Raw genomic sequence first — 27,277 nt, 5'->3', positions numbered from 1 at the left:
GAATACACAGAAGAACTATACAAAAAAGATCTTAATTACACGGATAACCATGATGGTGTGATCACTCACCTAAAGCGAGACACACTGGAGTGTGTGGTCAAGTGGGCCTTAGGAAGTATCACTACAAACAAAGCTAACGAAGGTGATGGAATTCCAGCTGAGTCATTTCAAATCCTAAAAGATGATGCTGTGCAAGTGTTGCACTCAATATGCCAGCACATTTGGAAAACTCAGCAGTGGCCACAAGACTGGAAAACGTCAGTTTTCATTCCAATCCCAAAGAAAGGCAATGCCAAAATTGTTCAAACTACCACACAATTGCACTCATTTCACATGCTAGCAAGGTCATGATCAAAATTCTCCAAGCCAGGCTTCAATAGTATGTGAATCATGAAATTTCAGATATTTAAGCTGGATTTAGAAAAGGTAGAGGAACCAGAAACCAAATGACCAAATCCGTTGGATCACAGAAAAAGCAAGAGAATTCCAGAAAAACATCTACTTCTGCTTCATTGACTATGCTACAGCCTTTGACTGTGTGAATCACGACAAACTATGGAAAATTCTAAGAGAGGGAAATATGAGACCACCTTACCTGCCTCCTGAGAAACCTATACGCATGTCAAGAAGCAATGCTTAGAACTGAACATGGAACAAGACTGGTTCAAAATTGGGAAAGAAATGCATCAAGGCTGTATATTGTCACTCTGTTTATTTAACTTATATGCAGATAACCTCAAGCAAAATGCCAAGTTGGATGAAGCACAAGCAGAAACCAAGATTGTTGGGAGAAATACCAATAACTTCAGATATGCAGATGACACTACCCTTATCGCAGAAAGCGAAGAGGAATTAAAGAGCCTCTTGATGAAAGTGAAAGAGGAGAGTGAAAAAGCTGGCTTAAAACCCAACATTCAAAAAACTAAGATCGTGCTCTCCAGTCCCATCACTTCATGGCATATAGATGGGGAAACAATGGAAACAGTGAAAAAACTCTATTTTCTTGGGTTCCAAAATCTCTGCAGACAGTGACTGCAGCGATGAAATTAAGATGCTTGCTCCTTGAAAGAAACTTTGACAGTGCTTTAACAAGCAGAGACGTTACTTTGCCTACAAAGATCCATCTTGTCAAAGCCATGGTTTTTCCAGTAGCCATGTATGGATGTGAGAGTTGGACCATAGAGAAGGCTGAGTACCAAAGAACTGATGCTTTTGAACTTTGGTGTTGGAGAAGACTCTTGAGTATCCCTTGGACTGCAAGGAGATCCAATCAGTCCATCATGAAGGAAATCAGTCCTGAATATTCATTGGAAGGACTGATGCTGAAGCTGAAGGTCCAATACTTTGGCCACCTGATGCAAAGAGCCAACTCACTGGAAAAGACCTTGATGCTAGAAAAGACTGAAGGCAGGAGAAGAGTATGACAGAGGATGAGATGGTTGGATGGCATCACCAACAAAATGGACATGAGTTTGAGCAAAATCCAGGAGATGGTGAAGGACAGTGAAGCCTGGTGTGCTGCAGTTCATGGGGCTGCAAAGATTCAGACATGACTGAGTGACTGAACAATAAAGAAATCCACATAAATGGAGCTATATGCTCATTGTGTGTGTGTGTGTGTGTGTGTGTGTGTGTGTGTGTGTGTGTGTGCATGCAAGGGCACATGCGCGTGCATGTTCAGCTGCTCAGTCATGTCCTATTTTTTGTGACCCCATGGACTGTAGCCCACCAGGACCCCTGTCCATGGGATTATCTCAGAAAGAATACTGGAGTGGGTTTCCATTTCTTCCTCCAGGGGATCTTCTGATCCAGGGATGGAACCTGAATTTCTTGTGGCTCCTGCATTGGAAGCCAAGTTATTTACTACTGAGCCACTTGGGAAGCTGGGCTACTATAACAAAACACCATAAAGTGGGTGGCTTATAAACACCAAACATTTCTTTCTCATAGTAATGGAGGCTGGAACATCAAGATTCGTCATCTCGTGAGGGCCAGCCTCTTAGTAGTCCATTTTTTTGTTAAAAGCTTACATGTGGCATAAAGGATCTCTTTCATAAACACACTAATTCCATTGCCCTAATGACCCCAAAACTCTACCTTCTAAATATTGTCACCCTGGAGTTCATAATTTCAACATATGAATTTGGGGGCCACACAAATATTCAGGTCAAAACACATTTAATTTTTTTTTTTTTTTTTTTTTACTGGTAGTGGCACATATAAACAAGAAGTGTTACAGACCACTGTTCTAGGTTACTCCCCTCCCCCAGCCAAATGTTCACAGGAAACAAAGTACATTGGCAAGGCACCACTTCACAGTAACTTTCTAAAAGTTACTTAGAATAAACTTTTTGACTTAGAATACTGATCAGACTGATGTCACTATAGACCATAGAGAAGGAAAAATAAGGGAAGAGAGAAATGAGAAATAAAGTTTCTTTCCTCAGGTAACATCTCTCTTCAATAATAAACACTTAAATAAAAGACCCAGACTGTTGACCTTCCTTATCCTTACATCCATGGCGTACGATACAAACTTTGGTGTGAACCATGTAACTCTGGTGAATAATGTGGTAAACCCAAGGAATAAAATTCAGACCAAGGGTACCACCTTGGGGAGGGTTTGTTTAGCGAGTGGAGGATACCAGGCACAGAAATTCAGGAAGATGTAGCTGTAGAGTGTGGTCATCAGGTAGTTTTCTTGTAAGGTATAGGATGGTAAACAGAGGACACTGACCTCACAAACAAAAACTGAGAGATCAAATTCAAGACCATGGTTTGTAAACAGGTGGTCCATGGCCAAATCCAGCCTATAGACCTGATTTGGTCATGTCTAAATTTTGAATTTGTTGTAAACATTTAAAACTTGGGAGATTTCACACCAAAAAATATCCATATTTATGTCTTCTCTTGATAAATGAAAAATCTGACAACACATGGGACCACATGCTTGAACTCATCTCCATGAGTTGGAGATGAAGTATGTTGCTTATGGAGAAAGAGCAGAATCTCTTACTTTTATTTCACCCCCTGAAAATGGCTGTTTCAGACATCTATGTTTATTCCATTGTTCTCAGTTCAGAGAAAGCAACAACACAGAATGCTGAGAGAAGTTAGGAAAGCAACCAGGAAACTCTGAATGATCAGCTCCTTGTTATATGTCCTCACCCTGCCCCACTGCCTACCACTTGCCAGATAATGCTCTAGGAATCAGGGATGGGAAGACTCAAAAGAAAACAGAAAAGATGAGGTGCCTCTTCCAACTGAACTTCTTTCTATTCTAGCTGAAAGAACTGGAAAATAAGTCATTAAGTATCAGTTATCAGTGACAATAATATCTGAAATATTTTGAATGCTTTATGGACCAGTCACTGCTCTTTCTCTTATATGCTTTGTGTTTTTTTACACATATTAATTCCCACAGAAACTCCATGAAAAGGAAATAATTGCATCCTATTTTTTAAATAGGAAATTGAGTCATGGAGACAAGCAAACTGCATGAAGTCCCACAGCTAGTAATGGGGAAGTAAGAATGGGTCACAGCAGTCTGGCTTCAGAGGTGCGGCATTTAACCCCATATCACACCGTTAAGTGCTAAGCAGAGTGTTAAAATAGGCTGATGTGACAGAGAGAGATTTGGCAGCTACTTTAGATTTGAAAGTTAAGAAAAGCCATTTTAGGAAATGACATTTAAACTGAGATCTGAAGGATACAACCATGCAAAAACTTCAGAAGTAGACTAAGGGGACGATTAGTGTAAATGACTAAATTTGGAAAGAGCTTGGTTTATTAAGAATCTGATACAAGTTGACCAGTCTGCTGCAGCTTGATGTGAGAGTGAGAATGACAGAGAAAACTACAGAGATCAAGTTGAAGAGGAAAGCACAGATCATTCCCCAAGATAGGCAATTTAGATTTTATTCCAGTTGGAAGTCACTGAAGGATTATAGGTTGAGAGATGACATAATCTGATTTACATTGGAAAAACATGGCCATGTTCACGTTTACCTAAGCAAGGTGTTTATAAACTGATCTTAATGTATGTTTCTAGCTTCTTCTCCCATTCTTTCTCCTCCATGCATGCTGTGCTTTAACACCAGCGTTCAAGTAGCTAATGTTATGCTGGAAAACTGATTTAATGGGAACAAAATCCTGATTTGCAGCATTTGTTCATTTCTGTGGTGTAAATACTTTCATGATAGAAGATTTTATTTATTTATTTATTTATTTTAATTGGAGGCTAATTACTTTGCAATATTTTAGTGGTTTTGCCATACATTGACATGGATCCACCATGGGTGTACATGTGTTCCCCATCCTGAACCCCCCTCCTACCTCCCTCCCCATCCCACCCCTCTGGGTCATCCCAGTGCATTAGCCCCGAGCACCCTGTCTCATGCATAGAACCTGGACTGGCAATTCATTTCTCATATGGTAATATACATGTTTCAATGCCATTCTCCCTATTCATCACACCCTCACCCTCTCCCACAAGGTCTGGGTCATATGGCAGTTCTTTTTCCAGTTTTTTAAGGAATCTCCACACTGTTCTCCATAGTGGCTATACTAGTTTGCATTCCCACCAACAGTGTAAGAGGGTTCCCTGTTCTCCACACCCTCTCCAGCATTTATTGCTTGTAGACTTTTGGATAGCAGACATTCTGACTGGCAAGAAATGGTACCTCACTGTGGTTTTGATTTGCATTTCTCTGATAATGAGTGATGTTGAGCATCTTTTCATGTGTTTGTTAGCCATCTGTATGTCTTCTTTGGAGAAATGACTGTTTAGTTCTTTGGCCCATTTTTTGATTGGGTCGTTTATTTTTCTGGAATTCAGCTGCAGGAGTTGCTTGTATATTTTTGAAATTAATTCTTTGTCTGTTGCTTCATTTGCTGTTATTTTCTCCCATTCTGAAGGCTGTCTTTTCACCTTGCTTAGAGTTTCCTTCGTTGTGCAAAAGCTTTTAAATTTAATTAGGTCCCATTTGTTTATTTTTGCTTTTATTTCCAATATTCTGGGAGGTGGGTCATAGAGGATCCTGCTGTGGTTTATGTCGGAGAGTGTTTTGCCTATGTTTTCCTCTAGGAGTTTTATAGTTTCTGGTCTTACATTTAGATCTTTAATTCATTTTGAGTTTATTTTTGTGTATGGTGTTAGAAAGTGTTCTAGTTTTATTCTTTTGCAAGTGGTTGACCAGTTTTCCCAGCACCACTTGTTAAAGAGATTGTCTTCTCTCCATTGTATATTCTTGCCTCCTTTGTCGAAGATAAGGTGTCCATAAGTGCGTGGATTTATCTCTGGGCTTTCTATTTTGTTCCACTGATCTATATTTCTGTCTTTGTGCCAGTACCATACTGTCTTGATGACTGTGGCTTTGTTGTAGAGCCTGAAGTCTGGCAGGTTGATTCCTCCTGTTCCATTCTTCTTTCTCAAGAATGCTTTGGCTATTCAAGGTTTTTTGTATTTCCATACAAATTGTGAAATTATTTGTTCTAGTTCTGTGAAAAATATCATTGGTAGCTTGATAGGGATTGCATTGAATCTATAGATTGCTTTGGTAGTATACTCATTTTCACTATATTGATTCTTCCAATCCATGAACATGGAATATTTCTCCATCTGTTTGTGTCCTCTTTGATTTCTTTCATCAGTGTTTTATAGGTGTCTATATATAGGTCTTTTTTTTCTTTAGGTAGATGTATTCCTAAGTATTTTATTCTTTTTGTTGCAATGGTGAATGGAACTGTTTCTTTAATTTCTCTTCCTGTTGTCTCATTGTTAGTGTATAGGAATGCAAGGGATTTCTGTGTGTTAATTTTATATCCTGCAACTTTACTATATTCATTGATTAGCTCTAGTAATTTTCTGGTGGAGTCTTTAGGGTTTTCTATGTAGAGGATCATGATAAATTATCAATAATTTAACAACCAGCTTGAAACCTTCCTAAATGTTTAACTATCAGCTTTTGAGAGCTGGTTCCAGCTGGCTTCAACATGGCTATATCCCAAATATCTTCACCTGAAACTCATCAGGCCCTTATATGTATGCCTTTCTGTTCTCTCTGATCATACAATTTAACCACTGTAGAGCTGTGTAGCACCGCTAGTTTCAGATGGACTCAGATTCAAATCTCAGCTTTATAAATCAGCCACATGGTCTCAGGAAAAGTTTAATTTCTCTACACCTGTGCTATCCCATTTATAACTTGGGAGTCATAATAGCCCTAACCTAAGGTGTTGTTACAAGAATCAAATAAAATTAATTGAAAGCTTTTAGCAAAGTATCTGGAGTATTAGATTATGTACTTTAAAAGCAATTTTAATTTATTTATCTACTTACCCACCATAGGCCTTAGCTAGGAGTTGGGAAAAGCTATGATGTTTGACAAGTGTACCCTTCAATATCTTGTCTTTTGAGAGCTAGGTCTCCTGCATGGCTCTAAGATGCTTTCCAGGATTCACACAAGAATCTTTTTCTCTTATGTGGTAAAGAAATTACTCAATGATATAAGACATATTTTACATATAACATAAAAATAAATAGCAGCTGAAAGTACTAACATCTTTTTTATAGTAAGGTTTCGATGGCAGGAAAGACTTCAATACTCTGGTTGCAGAAGCATCTTGCCATTGAATTGTATCTTGATATCGAGTAATTTGTGATTTTTTTCTGTAGAGGCAGACATTTGAGGTAGATAATTTAGCCTTAGCTTCCACCTGCCAATTTTTATCCACTAGAATCCTGTGAACACCTAATTTAGTGTTTAGTTGTATCAACACCAAGAACAGCTTTATTCAATGACTATTAAAAATGTAGGTTCTAGTGACAGCTTGGTTCTACGTTTGTGACCCGAAGTCTCAAACTCTCTGAGATTTAACATTAGAATGAATTCAGAGTCTATATCTGCTCTAAAATTCATTGAGTCTACCTACTGAAATATTTATAAATTTCAAAAGCACCTTCAAAGCCAACAGGAAAAATACTTTTGGCATCATTCTCATGAGATTAACATAAATAAACCTAGGTCTCTATAGCAAATCAAGCAGAATATTGAGGCAATTGTATGAGTAATTCAAAAACAAAATAAAATAAAGCAAAATAAGAACTTGTAGCTCTAAAGGTATGAGAATATGCTTAATTTACAGTCCTATTCAAAAATCACTAAAATGCAGTGCAGAGATCCCATATCAAATACCAGCTTAAAGGAATGTTATAGGTCAATATCAAGTAAAAAACATGTAAAGGCAATCCAGGTGCACTTGCTTGTTTCCTCATCAAATTTACAAAGATACTTGAAAATTACTAGAACTAAAGAAATCAGATGAGATGACTCTATCAGTCCTTTAAACGTATGATGCCTTAATCAATATATTTATGAGCCTAAACTCTGAAAGAGTGCTTGTCCCAAAATATGTATCTTATGCACCCCAATTTAATATTTAAGATCAAAGATTGACATCAGTATGTTCTAAATTATCTTGATATACTGCCAACTCATTTAAGGGAACCATTTTGTTAGCTCCTGAAAGCTAATACGCAGGCTATAATGCACTCTGAGCAGTGTAACCAATGAGGCTACTGCCATTTGAAACGCTAAAGTGGTTGAGTATCACTCATTAACAATGCAAGGCCTGAGTCCAAAAGAGATTTTGGCCTACTATTAAGCATTTTATATCAACTAGTGAATAATCACCATGAATAACACCAAAGAATTTTATCCCAAATACATATTTCAGGTGAAAATAAATAATAAGTCACCAACATTGCTTGTTATCTCCAAGCCCTAATTCAGATAAATTACAAACAGAGATTTTCAGGCATGGCTTAACAGCTCTGATGATATTTCCAGATTTGCATTATGAGATATATGCAATTTATATTATCAATCACATTTTTGTTGACTGAACTTTGCATACCTATGATCAGTTCAGGATAAGACTTACCAAAATTGAAACAGTGAAAAAGCTAATCTGAAAAGGCTATGTACTATATGATGCCAAACATATGACATCCTAGAAAAGGCAAAACTATGGAGACTGTGAAAATACTAGTGGTTGCCAGGGGTTAGGAGGGAGGGAAGGATGAACAGGCAGAGCATAGAGGATTTTTAGGGCAATGGAACTCCTCTGTTTGATACTATAATGACGGATAATGTCATTACACATTTGGATAAACCCACAGAATGTGCAACACCCATGTAAACAATGGGCTTTGGGTGATTATGCTGTGTCATGTAGATCCATCAACTGTAACAAATGTGTCATGGTGGGAGATCCTGATAATGGGGAAAGCTATGCATGCATGGGAGGAGAAAGAAATTGCACATTTTTGTGGCCAATGGCAACACACTCCCATATTCTTCCCTGGGGAATTCCATGGACATAGGAGCCTGGTGGGATACAGTTTATGGGGTTGCAAAAGAGTCGGACATGACAACAATGAAACAACAACAACAAGGCATGTATGGGAGCAGAGGGTCTATAGGAAATCTCTATACTTTGTTTTGCTGTGAATCTAAAACTGCTCTAAAAAGTCATGTCTTTGCAAAATAAAAATTGAAATAGAATGTTCACTTCAGTTCAGTTCAGTTGCTTAGTCATGTCCGAGTTTTGCGACCCCATGGACTGCAGCACACCAGACCTCCCTGTCCAAAACCAGCTCCTGGAGTCTACTCAAACACATGTCCATTGAGTCGGTGATGCCATCCAACCATCTCATCCTCTGTCGTCCCCTTCTCCTCCCTCCTCCAATCTTTCCCAGCATCAGGGTCTTTTTAAGAGTCAGTTCTTCACATCCGGTCGCCAAAGTACTGGAGCTTCAGCTTCAGCATCAGGCCTTCCAATGAATATTCAGGACTGATTTCCTTCAGAATGGACTGGTTGGCTCTCCTTGCCATCCAAGGGACACTCAAGAGTCTTCTCCAACACCACAATTCAAAAGCATCAATTCTTCAGCACTCAGCTTTCTTCACTGTCCATCTCTCACATTCAAACATGACTACTGGAAAAACCATAGCTTTGATTAGATGGACCTTTGTTGGCAAAGTCAAGTCTCTGTTTTTTAATATGCTACCTAGATTAGTCATAAATTTTCTTCCAAGGAGCAAGCATCTTTTAATGTCATGGCTGCAATCACCATCTGCAGTGATTCTGGAGCCCCAAAAAGATAAAGTCTCTCACTGTTCCCATTGTTTCCATCTATTTGCCATGAAGCGATGGGACCAGATGCCATGATCTTAGTTTTCTGAATGTTGAGCTTTAAGCCAACTTTTTCACTCTCTTTCACTTTCATCAAGAGGCTATTTAGTTCTTTGTTTTCTGCCATAACTGTGGTGTCATCTGCATATCTGAGGTTATTGATATTTCTCCTGGCAATCTTGATTCCAGCTTGTGCTTCATCCAGTCCAGCGTTTCTCATGATATACTCTGCATATAAGTTAAATACGAGGGGTGACAATATACAGCCTTAATGTACCCCTTTCCCGATTTGGAACCAGTCTTTGTTCCATGTCCAGTTCTAACTGTTGCTTCTTGACCTGCATACAGATTTCTCAAGAGGCAGGTCAGGTGTTCCCATCTCTTTAAGAATTGTGGTTATCCACACAGCCAAAGGCATTGGCATAGTCAATAAAGCAGAAGTAGATGTTTTTCTGGAACTCTTTTGCTTTTTCAATGAGCCAGTGGATGTTGGCAATTTGATCTCTGGTTCCTCTGCCTTTTCTACATCCAGCTTGAACATCTGGAAGTTCACAGTTCACATACTATTGAAGGCTGGCTTGGAGAATTTTGAGCATTACTTTGCTAGTGTGTGAGATGAGTGCAATTGTGCGGTAGTTTGAGCGTTCCTTGGCATTGCCTTTCTTTGGGATTGGGGTGAAAACGGAGCTTTTCCAGTCCTGTGCCCACTGCTGAGTTTTCCAAATGAGCTCGCATATTGAGTGCAGCACTTTCACAGCATCATCTTTGAGGATTTGAAATACCTCAACTGGAATTCCATCACCTCCACTAGCTTTGTTCGTAGTGATGCTTCCTAAGACCCATTTGACTTCACATTCCAGGATGTCTGGCTCTAAGTGAGTGATCACACCTTGATTATCTGGGTCATGAAGATCATTTTTGCATAGTTCTTCTGTATATTCTTGCCACCTCTTCTTAATATCTTCTGCTTCTGTTAGGTCCATACCATTTCTGTCCTTTATAGAATGTTAAAAAGATTTAAAATTTTAACATCTTGAATGTTGAAAAAATATGTGTCCATAAAATGGGGACAATTTGATAAATCTCTCACCCATATTATTTCACTTGCATTATTTGCTCGATTCTATAAATTCTACAAAAACAAGTTAACTTTTAGGTTTCCTGAAACTTCCTATATTTTCCAGGACAGCATCTTCACAATCTCAACTGAGTCTGATAATTTTAGAAAATTGGTTCATAAGTTAAGTACTCATCTTATCCTACGTGCGTAGCAATTAGGATGCCATGAAGTCCTTTACATAAATCCAAAATACACAACTGCATCTGCAACATGTTCCCACCTGGATTCCCAAAAAGGGAGAACTTACTTTAAAAAAAAAATTTTTTTTTAAACAATGAAATCTGGATACTCTAAAGATCAACCAAGGCAGTTAAATGATTCATGATGCTGGATAAAACTGCTAAATATGGCTGGCTTGTTTCTCTATACAGAAAAGTTCACCAGAGGCCAAGAAAGGCTACCCTCATATACTCAGGTATTTTTTCACAAGAGAGTGAAAAAAACCTATCTATCCCATGGAAATGCTCAAATTGGCCCTGGAGTAAGCACTGAATCCCGATGGATTTCACACTGAGAAGGTAATATCTACTACCACAGGCCTTTGAAGAGGCCCCAGCTGTGCCTGTTGCCATGGGTGAACCGGAAAACCTGCATTACCCAGGGTTTCCGGTGGTTTGACATTCTCCCCTCAGGCTTCCCTGGAGAGGTGGCCACAGTGTGAGTCAGCTGTAAGCCAAAACCAGGCCTTCCTCAGTCCAAAGGGGACGACTGAGGGGAAAGGACTGAATGTTTGCTAACACAACTGCCATCTGCCACTGTTAAGTCTGATGGTGACAGAGTGCACGTTAATGCCAGATAGACAAAAAGCACTCACCATCTGTTCACTGCCCTGAAATAAAATTAACTAGGTCATCTAGATTTGGAAGCCTATCTGGAATTGTTGACATCTATTCCAAACATTGGGGATGGAAAGTTTACCCCAACTTACATCATTCAAGTTACCCAGAGAAGTATTTTTACTCTAAACCTTCTAGTGGAGAAGGTACAGTTAATAGATCAGATGTTAACAACAATTTACGTGTAAACAATATATAAGGGATTTTGTAGCCCCTACATTACTATATATGTAAGCAATAGTATTACAAATTGCTATCCAACTGAAAACTTCTAAAAGGAAAAATGTGTAATAAATTTCAAAAAGAGGGTGCCACATTTATGTGGACTTTAGTCCTTCTTGACCAGTGAATGAGACACAAATTTCCAGACAGTCAAACTAAAAAGGGAGAAATAAAGAGCTATATTTTAATCTTTCCAATTACTAACAAATTTGAACAGTGGCAACAGAACCTAGGATATGACTGAAAGGGTAGTGAAATATATTCTTTTTTCCCAGGAGAAGCAAGAAAAAGCTTTGGTTCAATTTCTCTACAGGAAAACCTGCCCCTAATCTCCCTACTCAGGCTCTCTCACTTTCCAAATAAACTCATCATTTTTCCCTCATTTCTCTCAGACTAGTATTGGTCTCAGCCAGTATTGGTCTAGAAGTGAATTTCAGCTATGACACAGGAGAGAATCAAAGAAAATAGAATAAATAATTGCTTTCAAATCTTTATACCAGTCCTACCCTGAAATATGGTTCTATTACAGAAAACCTTAACAGATTTTATTTTCAAGAGTCAATTTAAATTAACTTAGAGGAAAAGTTACTGCTTTTAAGAGTTTATGGACATCAATAACAGGAAATAACACAGTTCACTTAGACAACCTGTAATGTGCTGACTTGAAATAAATCCAGTGGTGCAATTTGTAGATCCCAAGAGATTCAGTTTTAAAATGGGCTTTTGTGAGTCAGATTACTGACCAAGCTCAGTTATTTGCGAAGTCTATAAGCAAACATTTCTCCAGCCTCTTACTTAAGCCTTAAGCTTTTAAGAATTTGAATAGAATATATTTCCAACCAATTACAAAGGATATAATGAGTGATCAGCATTGGATTTAGAGCTCTGGAAAGGCAAAGGAGTATTTAATACTATCCCCTGTGTTCATATAGGTTAGATAAACAAGACACAAAGATGCATATTAATTATGCATTAAAAATATGCATTAAAATATAACAAAATTACCAATGTGTATGAAATGTGCCAAAGAAAAGGCACTCTGACACTATAATCTAAAGAAGATCCCTACTTGTTCTCTCACATACCACTTTATACTGTTTTCATAGCTTCAATCACTTTCTGTATATATTATTTACTTATAGGATCCCTTAATATCTATTTCTCTATCCCAACCCCACACCTACAAGCTATATGAGACTGGGCTGCATATAGTTGTGCTAGTGTGCCATATGTGCTCAGTTGTATCCGACTCTTTGTGACCCTCATGGACTGTAGGCTGCCAGGCTCCTCTTGCCATGGAATTTTCAGGCAAGAATACTGGAGTGGGTTGCCATTTCCTCCTCCACTTATCTTCCTGACCCAGGGATCGAACCCAGGTCTCCTGTGTCTCCTGCATTGCAGGTGGATTCTTTATTGCTAAGCCACCAGGAAATGTGTCCAATTATATTCCTTGCTTTATGCTTAGTGCCTAAACCGGTGTCTGAGACATAGTAGGTGGTAACTAAATATCTGTTGAATTCATTTTGAAATACACTGTATTCACAGTCTACTGGGAGATAATGGAAAGCCAACAGATCAGTGTTACATTCTTTCCCTCACTGATTGATCTATTTAAGTAGTGTTTACTGAATCCCTGCTATATCAACACAGTCCTTAGAGATGCAGCTAGGTTAGTGAATAAATACATGATTACTGACCACATAGAACTCACAGTGCAGGGGATCATTATTAGATAATAATATCATCAAATTAAATAATTACAGGTAAATATATAATTGTAAAATGTAAGATCACCATGAAGTAAAAGTTGTAACAGATTTGGTTTATTCTTAGGGGTCAGAGAATGAAGAAGGAATGAGTCATATAAATAAGCAGGAGAATTATGATTTTACAAATGAGAGAGATCGCTGAGGCCAGCCAGGAAGGAATAAAATTTATTTCATGGAAATTTCACAGAAAAGTAGAGCTAGTGCTGGGTATTGATTCCTCCTATCCTTCAAGACATAATTATGTGTACAGTAGCATCCAATAGTGCTTACAGTTAACATGTCAACTACATCTGTATGATGTACTTCTCAAGATCCTTTATTTTCAAATAACTCAGACCTGAGTCTTTCGGTTTTGAAATTTTGTTTTATTTGTTCCTTTTCAAATTAAATATATTAACATTGTGCCATCTTCGTTTTTGCGACTATTCAATATATATTACAAAGTATTTTACTTTAAGAAGCATCAAGATTCAGCATTTCTATTTTCAAGAAATTAACTCCACATCTCTTAACAAAACGCCGGAAGTGATAACAGCAGCAAAATAGATGGGAGAGATAAGTACAGTTACTTGAACCCAACTGTTTCCAAATAAACAACTTTTTAAATTTTTCAAGAAGAGAATATATGTCTTAAAAAAATATATCAGGTACCTATGAGTGACGACAGAACCGTTACTCTATGAAGGATGTTGCTTTAATATAGATTTGTTAAATATTTGGGGGAGGAAAATATTTCCATGCAAGAGCTACCAATGTATAGAGTTGCTATTATAATTTTAAAAGGCAGCATGCTATAAACTACCAAAACAGCAAATAAACTGATTGTGTTTATTCTGAAGACAGGCGCACACCCTATCAAAGCCAATAAAAGTGGACAATGATCATGAATCCAGTTCCAAAGCTGAGACACAGAGTGCTTGGGTTGTGGCAGTTATTATTTCCTGAATAAGACTTTATGCCGGATTCAAAATTCACTCTGCCTGACTCTCAGCCAAGAAAGGAAGTAGCGTGGGTGACCAAGTTTAACACTTGCTCTGGGGATTTCTCTCTAGCCAAAGCTAAAAGGAGACTATAATTGGGTAGCCAGGCCTGTCTTTAGCACATTCTGTATTTAGGCAGCTTACCTAAGCCCATTAGACAGCAAAATCACTCTGCCCTATGCCCCTACAGACTTCCAAAAGAAAAAACTATGAGGGGGCTGGGGGTTGGCTCAGCCAAGATAAAAAGGGATGAGGGGGAAGTGAGAGGAGAAGGAAAAGGGGCCTGATCTGTGTCTGTAGGCATGGAAATAAAACAAACGAGTGAAAACTCCAGTTCCACTGTTCACTGGCTGGGATCATTTACTATCTGAGCCACCAGGGAAGCCCAATATTAATTAAATTACACCCCCAATCTGAACCTCAGGTTCCTTAGTTGAAGAGTGTGCGTAGTTAGTAACTGCTTCACAGAGTGGTTTACAGTGGCTGGCAGATAGGAAACAATAAATGTTAGTTTTTGTTGCCACTGCTATTTTTACTTCTGTAATGCCATCTTTGAAGAGGGAAAAGGCATAACCTATAGCTGGATTTTAAAGTTGCCCTGTTTCTTTTTGCCACCTCTAAACCTCTCCCTACCTCATTTAACCTTCACTCATTTGTATAATTCAGGTAAGAAGCAAAGGAGCTATTTGGCATAGAAAAAGGTTGATCAACCTGCCCTAGGACTAATAGCTGTTTCCAATCAGATAGTTGCCAGGCATGCCCAGAACTATTTTTTTTTCTTTCAAAAGTAATTTGAGTAGGTCACTTGGGGGAGGCAAATTAAAAGAATCTTTTTAACTAAGTCAAACCTCAGCTCCAGATAATTTTAATACATTTTTGTAAAGTGCTCTTGAAAGCACTTGCAGCTAAAATGCCTCATACCAGAAAAAGAAAAAAGTTAAAGAAAAAAAAGAAAACAAGTGAACAGTGCAGCTTGAAAATTGATTGTAGCACTGCATTTCAGAAATAAAAATAATGTAGATACACAATTTCCTTCAAAAAAGCATTCTGGATATTGGACACCAAGGCATATGCTTCTAACAAATGGGGGAATTTTATTATTCCCTATGGAAGTGACAAGACACATAAAGATATTTTCTTTTTTTGGGGGGGGGGGTATCAGTGTACTAAGCTTCCAGGGAACTTTTCTAACAAGATATTTTAAAGTGAAAAACCATATTTACTTTTCAGAAAAATTTTTTTTTCCTCTGGCAAATGAGAATAAAATACTGGTCCTACAAAATACCAAAGAAGAAAGGAAAATAACTTTTACCTTAAGAGAAAGAATGAAAATCTGCAATGAGGAGGGACGCAGTGAGAGTTCAAATCTTCATCAAGTCATTTTGAATTCATCAGATAATGGGGAAAATGACTTTAATTGTTAACATCAACCTTCCTGATTTTTCTGTAACTTTTTGAAAAGACCCGTTTCATAGTGGAATGTCTCTTTACTAACTTTTCTCAACTGATGGTATGTATTGAAAAAGATTCCTTTTGGTATTCATACAGCTTAATATCCTTCACAAGGTCTCAGGTATTGACCAACAGAGACTAGATGTCTTCCCTAATCCTCTCTACTTGGAATTGTTACCCTATAGCCTTCTCTACGGAGAAGGCAATGGCACCCCACTCCAGTCCTCTTGTCTGGAAAATCCCATGGATGGAGGGGCCTGGTAGGCTGCAGTCCATGGGGTCACGAAGAGTCGGACACGACTGAGGGACTTCACTTTCACTTTTCCCATTCATGCATTGGAGAAGGAAATGGCAACCCACTCCAGTGCTCTTGCTTGGAGAATCCCAGGGACGGGGGAGCCTGGTGGGCTGCCGTCTATGGGGTCGCACAGAGTCAGACACGACTGAAGCGACTTAGCAGCAGCAGCAGCAGCCTTCTCTACTTCACAATACACATCCATGTGTGATAGGAACAAACACTATCCTATGTTACTCTTATACTTGATGCATATATTCATCTACTCATCCTGTCTTATTGCACACCTACTATGTTCCAAGTGTTGCACATAGTACGTAGAAGGTGGTTGTAGAAATAGAAATAATAAGAAAACAGTGTACTGATCATGATATATTTCAATTGTAGTACCAGCAGGACTTACATTTTTATGGTGACCAACAGAGTCATCAAGAATGACCTCTAGGTATCTTTCGTGAGGAGTAAATGGTAGTCTCATAAATTCAGATGGAGAAGTTAGATAGGAATAGATCAGAGCATTTAACGAAATCAAAAGTTCTATTTGGAGTCTGGATTTTTATGTTTGTCCAGTGGTCAGTTGAAGGTGATATGCAATTAGAAAGACTACTAAGGAGCCTATGGGATGGCTAGGGTTAGAAAGATAAATTTGAGGGTCACCTGTTTACAGGTAACATTAAAATCCATGAGATAGCAAGTAGAGAATTAGAGAAGGAAAGGAGGAGGATTCAGAGTTATGCCCTGGGACACTCCAACATTATAGAAAAAGGATGTAGCAAAGGAGAATAAAAAAGAGAAGGCAGTAAAGAAGATAAGCAAGAAAGTGGTGTCCAAAAAATCAGTTAAACAAAGTATATCAAAAAGGTTCACTATGTCAAATTCTGGTTGCCGAGAGATGGACTAAGAAGATGGGTACAGACTTGGCCTTTGGGTATCATTGGATTTGACAAGATGGGAATTGCTAGAAATCTTGAGGAAAGTGTTCTCAGTGGAATGGTGTATGCCTCTTAATCAAACTGCTTCATTATGGCCATGATACAGATTAGACCATGAGTGCATGGAATGCAGAACATGAGTCTTATTCATCTCTGTATTCCTAGAACTTAGCACAGTGTCTGACCTATACTAGATCTTTAATAAATATATATTGAATACTGACATCTGGCTTTGATCAGTGCTTTATTTTCTGTTGTCTGTGACAGATAGTATACCTCTAAAAGTCAGAAAAAGTATCCCTGCATTTATCCCTGAATTATGTTTTACACTTTCCTAGTACATTTACAAATGTGATTTGATGCTTAATAAAATGTTTATAATGGAAAAGGAAAAATATAATGGCTGAAGTAGTGAGTTAGAGAAAGTATTAGCATCCCTATGAAGAATAGACAGGAGACCAGATTAATGAAGACTGTGCAGGTTTTAGGGCTCCCCAGGTGGTGCTAGTGGCAAAGAACCAGTCTGTCAATGCAGGAGACTTAAGAGACTCAGGTTCAATCCCTGGGTCTGAAAGATCTCCTGGAGGCATGGCAATCCGCTCCAGTATTCCTGCCTGGGAAATCTCATGGACAGAGGAGCCTGGTGGGCTGCAGTCCACAGGGTAGCAAAGAGTTGGACAAAACTGAAGCGACTTAGCTCACAAGCACTTGCAGGTTTTAATGATCACAAATTCTTTGGCACTTCTCTCTCGAAAGACAAGCCTAATTCCCCTCCCTTTTAATATGAATTGATCTTAGTTATTTGCTTCTAACAAATAGATGGCTGAGGAAGTATTACTAGTTGACTTCCAAGACTGAGAGACAGCTGCTGTCTGGCTAGCTCTTTCAGGACTCGCACTTTAAGCATTGACTTGCCATGGTCACCTTACACTTCCATGTTGGAGATACCACATGAAGAGCACCTAGAGAGAGAGAGAGCGAGAGAGACAGTGAGAAGCTCAACTGCTCCCAGACTACGTGTCAGACGTAAGAGAGGAAACCTTCAAAATGAGTCCAGCTCCAGCTACTGTCTCACTACAATGGTGCAGAAGATTCTGAGTGAGAACCACTACCCTGAGTCTAGTCAATCCCTGAAATCATGAGTGATAATAATAACTGTTTAATGCCATTAAGACTAGGTTGTTTTGCTACACAGCAATGAATAATGAAACAGACAGCATTTTTATTCAACCAGGAAAGAAATAGGCTCAAATAGCAAAACAGAAAAAGATACTTTGTGATCAGCCTTAAAAATGTGCATGAAAGAGAGAGGATTAGAAGAGCTGCTTGAATGATCCCTATTACTTTTGACTGAGAAAACAAATTTAAGACCTGAACAAAAGACTCGGCAATATTTTAAAATAGGTCAGACCTCAAAGGCCAATGAAATGAAAATAAATGAAATGAATACATGAGTACACAAATTATTTCTCTAGTCTGTGATGCTATTAATGCCTATAGATGGCAAAGGAGGCATTCCTCTGGGCTGAGCTGCTGTTCATGGATAGTTATTTGATCTCATGGCACTAGTGTGATAGCAGACAAGCAACACAAGAAGTATTTGTTGATCAAGTCAACAGGGTGCTGTTGAAGTAGAAGTTCTCTTGTCTTCTCTTTTTCTGCTCATGGCACATTTCTAGTTCATTATCTAAAAAGCTTTCATATAGTAAGGAATGCACTGTGTTCTAGAAGCCCAGAACTATGAGTTTGTTGCTGTTCATTCCCCTTGAATCTTAGGAACAGCAAGTTGAGGAAATGTTAACACATGAGCATCTTCCTTATTATCACAATGAAGTTTCACATAAGCTGTGTCACCTGGAACCAAGACTGAATTCTAGATTTATGATGTCTTGTTTGCCATGGTTATATAATCCAAATGCATAACACTTATAAATCACCTTGTTAAAAAAAAAAAAAAAAAAAAAAAAGCTACTTCTGAGCTTTTATTTCCCTCTCCATTGCACCACTGGTCTGATTCGAGAGAGGCTGCAGTGAAGGCCCCCAGTCTACAACCTATCACACCTTTATCTGATAGTCCTCAACCCATCCTAGATAAGGCTCCAACACTTTTATCCCATGGAAAGCAGTTTCACCTCCTTTTTATACTGCCATTTATGCCATGTACTCTTCTGAACCAGAAAGACTTCTCCCTCCTCACGTTTTCCCATAGGTCTTCCTTCTCCATCTACTTGAAATTCAAATAGTTATCTCCTTAGATAAGTTGCATTCTAACATCTCATTTTTATTTTCATGTCTTGAATACACTGAACAAGGCCTTAATGTGGCATTCTGCTGTGCTTATTTTCTATTATTTGATACAAGAAAAACACCAATACAGTATACTAACGCATTATATGGAATTTAGAAAGATGGTAATGATAACCCTATATGTGAGAAAGATCATAAACTTTTTGAGGACAAAGTCAAGGCCTGTTGAATCTCTTCTTGAGAAAGAGCAATACAGCACCACATCAAAACAAGTATTTGATAATGATTACTTAGGAATGATCATGGTTATCCATCCTTTCCAATTAAAAAAACAAACAAAACTAAATCACTATATTGAGTCCTTCCTCATACTGTTTTACACTCCTCCTTCTTGCCAATATTTAAATTTCTTCAATTAATTTCAAGTCCCAAACTTTAGTCTGCTTCTAAAGAGTCTTTGCTACATAAGATACAGTATAGCCCTGTTAAACTGTTTCTCCTTTGCCTTTTTATACAAAATGAATGTGGCCATATAAGAAGAAATAAAACTCCACAGGGAACCAAAGAAAGAAACTAATCAGCCCTACTTAATGACCTAAAGGAAGGGACAAGAAAATCAGGGATAAAACAAAGCTCCCCCACGAGCCCAAACACATCCTAGGTTATACTAGCTGTTGGGAAATGTCACCGCTTCAGCTAAAAAATAGTAATATGGGGAATCCATTTTACGCTTTGTGTTAAGTCCACTGCTGTTTCTCATTCCCGGGACTCAGTCACTGAGCCACTGGCCTTTATTAGAGGGACATGTGGCTTTGGATAGCACTTTTGGGCATATGTGTTTGCCTTCTAACTGCTGGCCATTAGATAGCTTGGTGGACTATGGCAAACAAACAGAATTGTTTTCCACCAATTCTGTTTTCAGCAAAGAATTATTTTTAATTCCCCTGTCTTGTGTGTTGCCAAAATTCTTAAAATACTGTTCATGGAGATTTTTTTTTTGTTACCCGCCTTGGAGCCCAGAAGTAGGAATCGAGCCAATGCAGCTGGTGTAACTTGGCTGACTCTCACAGATAATTCAGTGTTTGAACAGTCTTCCTTTTTTTTTTTAATGTTGTTATTATTTTGGAAAATTCTGGAGTAAATGCTTATGGATATAAAGTGTAAAGGTTGAGGGACTAGCTGCTGCTATATAGGCTAAAAGTCTCCTATTTGTCTTTCCTATAGGGACTTCATCAAGCTGGGCACACACACACACACACACACACACACACACACACACACACACACTCACATCACAGCTCTTTCTTCAAATGCTATTCCAAATGTGCCCCTGTGCTTCAGAGACAGGCTTGTCAGGGGAGGGAAAAGAAGAGGGGATATACTCTTTTTACTTTATCTTTTTTTTAATGAGACTTTATGTCATGAATATAAACATATCAAACCCAACACCAACATGTTAAAAACAGGGAAATCTTAGGAGTGAAAATACTCATTCAGAAGTTTCAACACAAATCCTAGTGATACTTAGGACAGAAAAACTGATTTTATACTAGGCTTTACTTCTGCTAAATTCTGGTACCACATTTACTACTTACAAAGGAACTACATTTTATAGCTGACAGTATATTATACCAACATGGCACAAACATAATATTAATCTCTCTGATCTACATTCCAATTTGGATTCTTCCATGAAATATGATGTAATAATAATTGCAGCTATTAGTTGAGGGCTTACCGAATTGTGCTGTGTGTGTTACTTGGCTTAACTCATTTAACCCTCTCAATAAATGAATGAAAAAAAGGTGCAATTACTATGCTGATTTTACCAATAAGGAAACTGCAACCTAAAGAGTTTAAGTGATTTAACTAAGAACTCACAGAAAGTAGCAGAGCTGGGGTTTGAGCCTAGCCATCTATTTCCAGAGCCTGCATCAGAAACACTACATTCTGCCACCTTTCCAAAGAAGGGATGGGATGAATCACTGCTAAGATACAGGGATCTGCACACTACTGGCGTGCACACAGAAGAGTGTTTTGCTTTTAGACATTATCTATTAAGTATGTCACAATGAAAAGAGCTCAAGAAACTGACTACTTAGCTATGCTATGAATTCCTTTCCTCCTAAAGGAAGACTGCCTATTTATTTTGCTTTCTCTTCGGACTGGCTAAACTGATAATAAACAAAAGAAAGTGGTATGAATGACTTGTAATTATTTGATGTGTATCCCTTCCCTGATTCATGTATGTTTCATCAGAAACCATCAGTGCCTTAAGCTCAAGGGCTGAGTAATGTGAGAAACTGCCATATCAGAATTAATTGCAGAACTCAATCTTAGTTGGGAGGTTATTTCACCACTATTCAAATACATCTTTCTCTAAGCTACCATCTACTCCACCTATGCAAATAATTAGCTAAATTTTGAGACAAATCATTAAAATTTCCTGGGAACTGCAGATTTTAGAATTTCCAAACATTTTTGTTTTTTATTTCTTTAATAACTCACAGTGTTAAATATAAAACAAGCTGAAGTACCCTCTCTCATTTATTTCTAGAATGGTGTAACACTCCCTTCTAATGCCCCCTAAATTCTAACAACATGCTACTTACATGAATAAAGCTGTTTTCAAAACTTAAAAAGCTGTAAGCTCCAAGCAGGAAAAAAAAGGCAGCATTTTAATAACAAAACATGCTCATACTAGCTAGAAAGTCTAGTACTGCACCAAATTTTCCAGGCCATTTGGAAGTGAAAAGAAAGGCATTATGAGATAATATTGCCAATGTGAAATGGCTTACATGGCTGGAAAATATAATGATGTACTCTATTTTGAGGGTCTTAAAGGTATTTTTTAAAGGGTATTTAAAAATAACACCAACAGGTCTCTCCCTAAAATGAATTAGTCATGTTCCTATCAGGAGGCAAGCTGTCTCTGAACCTTATGAATATAACTTGTGCAAATACAACATAAAAACAAAGGCAGGAGAAGGAATGGATCAAATTTTAGGCAGGAAAAAATGCAGAGCTATGTTCCAAATATGTAGCCTCCTCCAATATGGACTATTTTGTACATGTTGTTATTGCAAAAGCCATTAATGCTACGATATGTCCTGGAATTTACGTGTCAGATAATAAACACTCAAGTTGGAACTGGAAATAACGATACATCATGAAATCATCATGATATGACACTAAAACATTAGTGGACACATCATGAAATAATCACAATTTGCACTGAATCTCTCATTTTGCAAAGGACTTGGCAAAACATGACTCAACATAACGCTGTTTCTCAGGGGGACCTTGGGAAAACAACTGGAGTGAGCAACAGAGAAAGGGTTACAACATTCATTTATATGCATGTGGAGTGTCTTAGGATGATAATTAAAATCTCACATTTTTCTGGTTTTTAGTCAGCAACTTTGCACTCATCTAATATAAAACATAAGTGGAAAAATTTCACCCATGTTCATAAAAAGCAAATATCTTGAAGTACTTGAAGAACTCAAGCACAGTATATTAGTGCAGGCGTGTTTCAAAAATAACCACTGAACCATTCCCATTACTGGGAGGACTGCTGCACTCTATAATTATGTTTGACAGTTTTTTTTTTTTCAGCTCTTTTCTCCTCCAAATTATCTGAATTTGAGTGAAAGCTAGAGGGCTATCTTGAAAGTTGATGGAAAAAAAATATAAATGTGCTCTTCTAAGGTATCAAACCTGATGTGGCAAAAGCATGGGACTCTGGTAAACATGAAAAACAATGTCATAAGCAAAGAAATATTGCGTGAAGTAGTAAATAAGCCTTTAGTAAATAAGACCTCCTCATTGACACTGATGTTCTCAACTTAAAGCTATTTATTTAACCAATGCCTGTTATCTCCAGCAAATATTCATTCGACCAATCTTTGGAAAATTGTTATGTGGTGAGCACTATATGCAAAGAACTAAAGATAAAGTCTCTTGTACTTGAAATGTCCCTTCTACTGTAGAGACCAATATATACTACTTAATAAAATATAGCATCACATTGTTCATCAAAATTTTTAAAAATTTGGTGAAATAATCATAATTGCTTATAATACAATTCTCCAAATTATGTTCATATGTGTTCTTCTTGTATTCAGTGAATCTCTAGTGAGTTAAATTTTAATAACTTTTAGTTTAAGAACATTATTACCTATTTATTCATCTGCTGATATTTGATAAAGTTTCTGCCTCACATATTCCCTTGGCTCTTGGAGAATACTATCTCTGTTGCAGAAACAAAAATTTTAAATACTTTAAAATACCATTCCCATTATTATTCCTTACCCGTAGGTAGAGACAATAAGGAATAGAGGTATTAACACAATATATAGGAAGCAGAGAGTACTGAGAAGGGAATATACAAGCATGTCACAAACTAAAAAACATGCAGTTCATCTCCTAGCATATTTGCTGAGAATCAAATGGAGACATTCACAACATCAAGCAATATCACATGTATGAGTGAAATTTACATTCTGCAAATGAAAATATTTCATTTTCATTTAGACTTCAGGGTCTACATTTCAGATCAAGTTGTAATTTTTCCGTCTAGATAGTTCATTAAAGATTAAAAATATGTTTTTAAACTGTGCTTGTCCTTTCCTCACGTATCTAGGGTTTATTATTCCAGTCATAACACTGCAAAGACTTCTAAATTCTCTAGCACATGTATTTTGGGTATGTGGGGACAGATTTATTTCCTACAGCTTAATTTTTCTCAGTTCAGTTTTTCCCCTATATTTTTTTAAATTTATTTTTTACTTTTATTTAAAAAGTCACTAAGTATACATTAAAAAACAAAAATGGGAGGTCAAATAATTTCCTTATATTTTTAATGTTTTGGGTGAAGTAAATAAAAAACAATATATACTTGTCAGTGTGTAATGATAACAGTTATTATTTACTGAGCACTTACTCCACAAAGCTCCTTCCCATGTCTGATGTTTCCTTCCTGTGGTGGTGGCAGAATAATATAACTTTGAGTCTCTCTCTGAGTGTTTCTCTCACTGTATCCCTAGGAAGAAGTGGGGGGGGGTAGTCACTTATGAGACTGTAAATCTGGAAGGAATAATTGGCATACCCAGCTCAACCCCTTTCTCTGAGGCCTGAGCCACGGGCAGAGAGCACATGACCATCCTGCTGAGAGCATGTGACTGCAGTGAGGGATGCCTGAGGCGGGATGGATAAATAGGCCTCATTCTGGAGCTTGGTTAAAGAGTTTAGTTCACATATGCCTTCTAGCCTGGGCTTTATAATTAACATAGAAACTATTCTGACCTCTATCTTTTTTTTTATTTACTTGATTTTCTTAGCCACGACATCAAATATGAGGTTGCTGAGTCCACAGCTAAATAATACCCCTCTTCTCTGGCTGGATTCAAAGCTAGTTGAGAACCCCGCGCCAGACACAGAGCCAAGTGTGTTATACACATGATCCCTGTTTATTCCTCACAACAGCATGATAATGACTGCTCCCATTTTGAAGAGGAGGAAACTCAAGTTAGGACAAGTTAACACAATTATCCAAGACTGCAGTGATGGAGCTGGGCTGCACACCCAGCTTCAACTCTGGGGCTGTAAACCTAACCATTATGCTATATGACTATACTGAAATTCCCACTAGAATAAAATTAGTAGAACCAAAGAATGAATCAATGTGCAACTTTTCATCCAGAGTCAGGCATCACAAAATAATAGATGGCATTATTAAAGAGGACACCATCAGAAGCAAGCAGCGATTGCAAGTAGAATGACTGACCACTACTTTGATTATAGTAGTCAACAACTTGTCCTGCCTTTGGGTTACAAGTCAGTATTCTGGCTACTTTTCCAAGATTTAAAAAACAGCAAGTTCAAAATGCCAACTGTTTTGTCAGCCCTAAAGCACAGTCCAGGTAGAAGGCAGAAATAAAATAACCTGTAAGGCATTTCAGCCAGGTGAGTGACAGGGCTTAAATCTGCACATCATTTCATCTACTAGTTCTCTTGTCTATTTCTTATAAGATATCTTCCAATCACATAAGGAGATCAGACCTGGAACCAGGGAGACTGAATATTCTTGCTAGTCCATTCTCTGCCAGAATGGCAAAACACTAGCTTAGCTACTTTAAGCAAACAAAAACACGTTTGGCAAAGACTTACGAATTTGAATTACTTTAATTCCCAAAATAACTTGATACCATTTTACTTCTCTTCTTTCCTTTCTACCTGCTTATTTATATCTGGTACACTAGAATATTCTTCCCCAAATAAACTATCTTATTAGAAAGAAAAACCAAGAACTTCCTCCTTTTTTACCACCATCTTTTCTTTGTCAGTTCTCAATAATTTGTGGTCATCTTAAATAACATAAATAAGAAGTCCCTTTGATGCTGATGGAGTCTCAGTTTACCCCAAATCACTCTCTGTTGTTTATTTTTTCTCTTTGGCTGATTTGTTATAGATGATTAAACTAAATTTGTAAGCCTTAGAAGTAAAGAGGAGCTGAACTGGAACAGACGAAAAAAAATTCCTAAGTGTGTGTAATTTGCCATAGGAAATGATGCATGGGTAAGGATGATTAAAATAGTCACAAGGAAACTGGCACAACAGCAGCTAATACTGTTAAAATAACTACATAGTAATATGCAGCTCTTGTTGAGAGCTAAAACTATTCCTGGAAAATTCATTTTTCATTCAGTATCCTTAGATTCAAAAACCTTTATAGTGGGATTTTATTTGTTTATTTAACATGGGTTAAGTGCATCATCAAATGTTTTGAATATTTCATATAGATTAAATGATGTTTCTGGGTTTTTTCTAAAAGAAGGTTTGTCAACTTTTTAAAAGTCTATTTCACTGCAAAGAGTAACTAGAATAAAATATTCTCTTGAGAAGGTATCAACGATTATTCCAAATAACTTTTTATGAAAAACACAAAATTGGGGGAATGTAGGAAAGAGGGGAATAAAATATCAATCTCATTATAATGTCCAAGAAGTCACTTAGTCGTGTCCACCTCCTGGCGACGCCATGGATCATAGCTACCAGGCTCCTCCATCCATGGGATTTCCCAGGCAAGAATACTGGAGTGGGTTGCTATTTCCTTCTCCAGATGATCTTCCCGACCCATGGATCAAACCTGGGTCTTCTGCATTGTAGGTAGATTCTTTATTGTATAAGCTACCAAGGAAGCCCTAAGATTATCTTTTATTTATTGATAAACACTATAAAATCTAGTCTTCCACTAAAGTGTGAACTCAATTAACATATTGGGTCAAGTGGTTTACAAATCTTCATTTCATGTTTCAAATTAGTTGCACATCACTTTATTTTATAAGTGATGTCTTAGGTTGGTTTCCCTGGGAAACAGATATTGCGACTCTCAGTCATGCACCTACAGGAGTTCACTGCGGAGGACTGGGGAACAATACCTGTAAGCGAGTTTGGGGAGCAGGGTTAGGCAGAGTGTTAGTCATATGTATGACCCACAATACAGTTGCCGCAGAGATTCATTCTCCCTGAGAGTTCTGGCAATAGGATGATCCTTCGGAGATGTTTCACAAGGAGACAAGGAGGTTGAGTTTTTGTAGTCACCCTTCCCTGTTCATTTCTACACTGAACAATCATTGGAGGCAAACACCACCTGTTCAAGAGAGTTCCTTTTGGCTGAGGGTAGTTCTCAGAGAGGGTCTCAGTAACCAATACTCCAAGCTGCTGAGAAAATAAATGCCTTGCCACCAAAGGGAGATCCAAGCAAAGCACTACACGATCTATACCACCAGAGAATGACTGAAAAAAGAGATGGGATAATTTGATTCATTTTAGAAATGCCACATTTTCAACCAAATTTGGATTGGAATTGTGGATGGTAGCGTAATACTATAGTTTTCAAGTGGGTGTTCCTTATATATTTAAAAAGTAACATAATATGTTGACATTTTTTATACTTTTGTCTAGAATAATGCTCAGGGTCTTCAGTAGGGAATTTATAGCACAAGGACCAGATGTGGCTTTGTGCTACTATTTTATACTGAAAGCATTGCCCATTCACTTCACCAATGCTGCATTTCAAAAATTTCTATTACTTCTATTGAGCACTTACTATGTGACAGGATCATGACAGGAATGGGAATAAGAACAATAAAAGACAGTTCTGTTTCCTGGAGCTCACTGGCTACTGAAACAGAACACAACCGAACAATACAAGCGCCTTGC

The 27,277-nt window shown here is 37.8% G+C and overlaps 1 long non-coding RNA gene across 1 annotated transcript in view; it reads right to left on the bottom strand.

Annotated features, from left to right (window-relative positions):
• The window catches only part of LOC145546656 (uncharacterized), an 87,108-nt gene that overhangs the window by 36,738 nt on the left and 23,093 nt on the right, over positions 1 to 27,277 (bottom strand). The window contains exon 2 of the long non-coding RNA XR_014083126.1: positions 23,997 to 24,095. This is a non-coding gene — a long non-coding RNA (uncharacterized LOC145546656). The remainder of the gene's footprint in view (positions 1 to 23,996; positions 24,096 to 27,277) is intronic.

This window comes from Giraffa tippelskirchi, chromosome 4 (genome assembly GCF_054371585.1).
Source record: "Giraffa tippelskirchi isolate mGirTip1 chromosome 4, T2T-mGirTip1v1.2.pri, whole genome shotgun sequence".
NCBI lineage: Eukaryota > Metazoa > Chordata > Mammalia > Artiodactyla > Giraffidae > Giraffa > Giraffa tippelskirchi.
The sequence above is the reverse complement of the archived record's forward strand: the minus strand, read 5'-3'. Positions and strand labels throughout refer to the sequence as shown.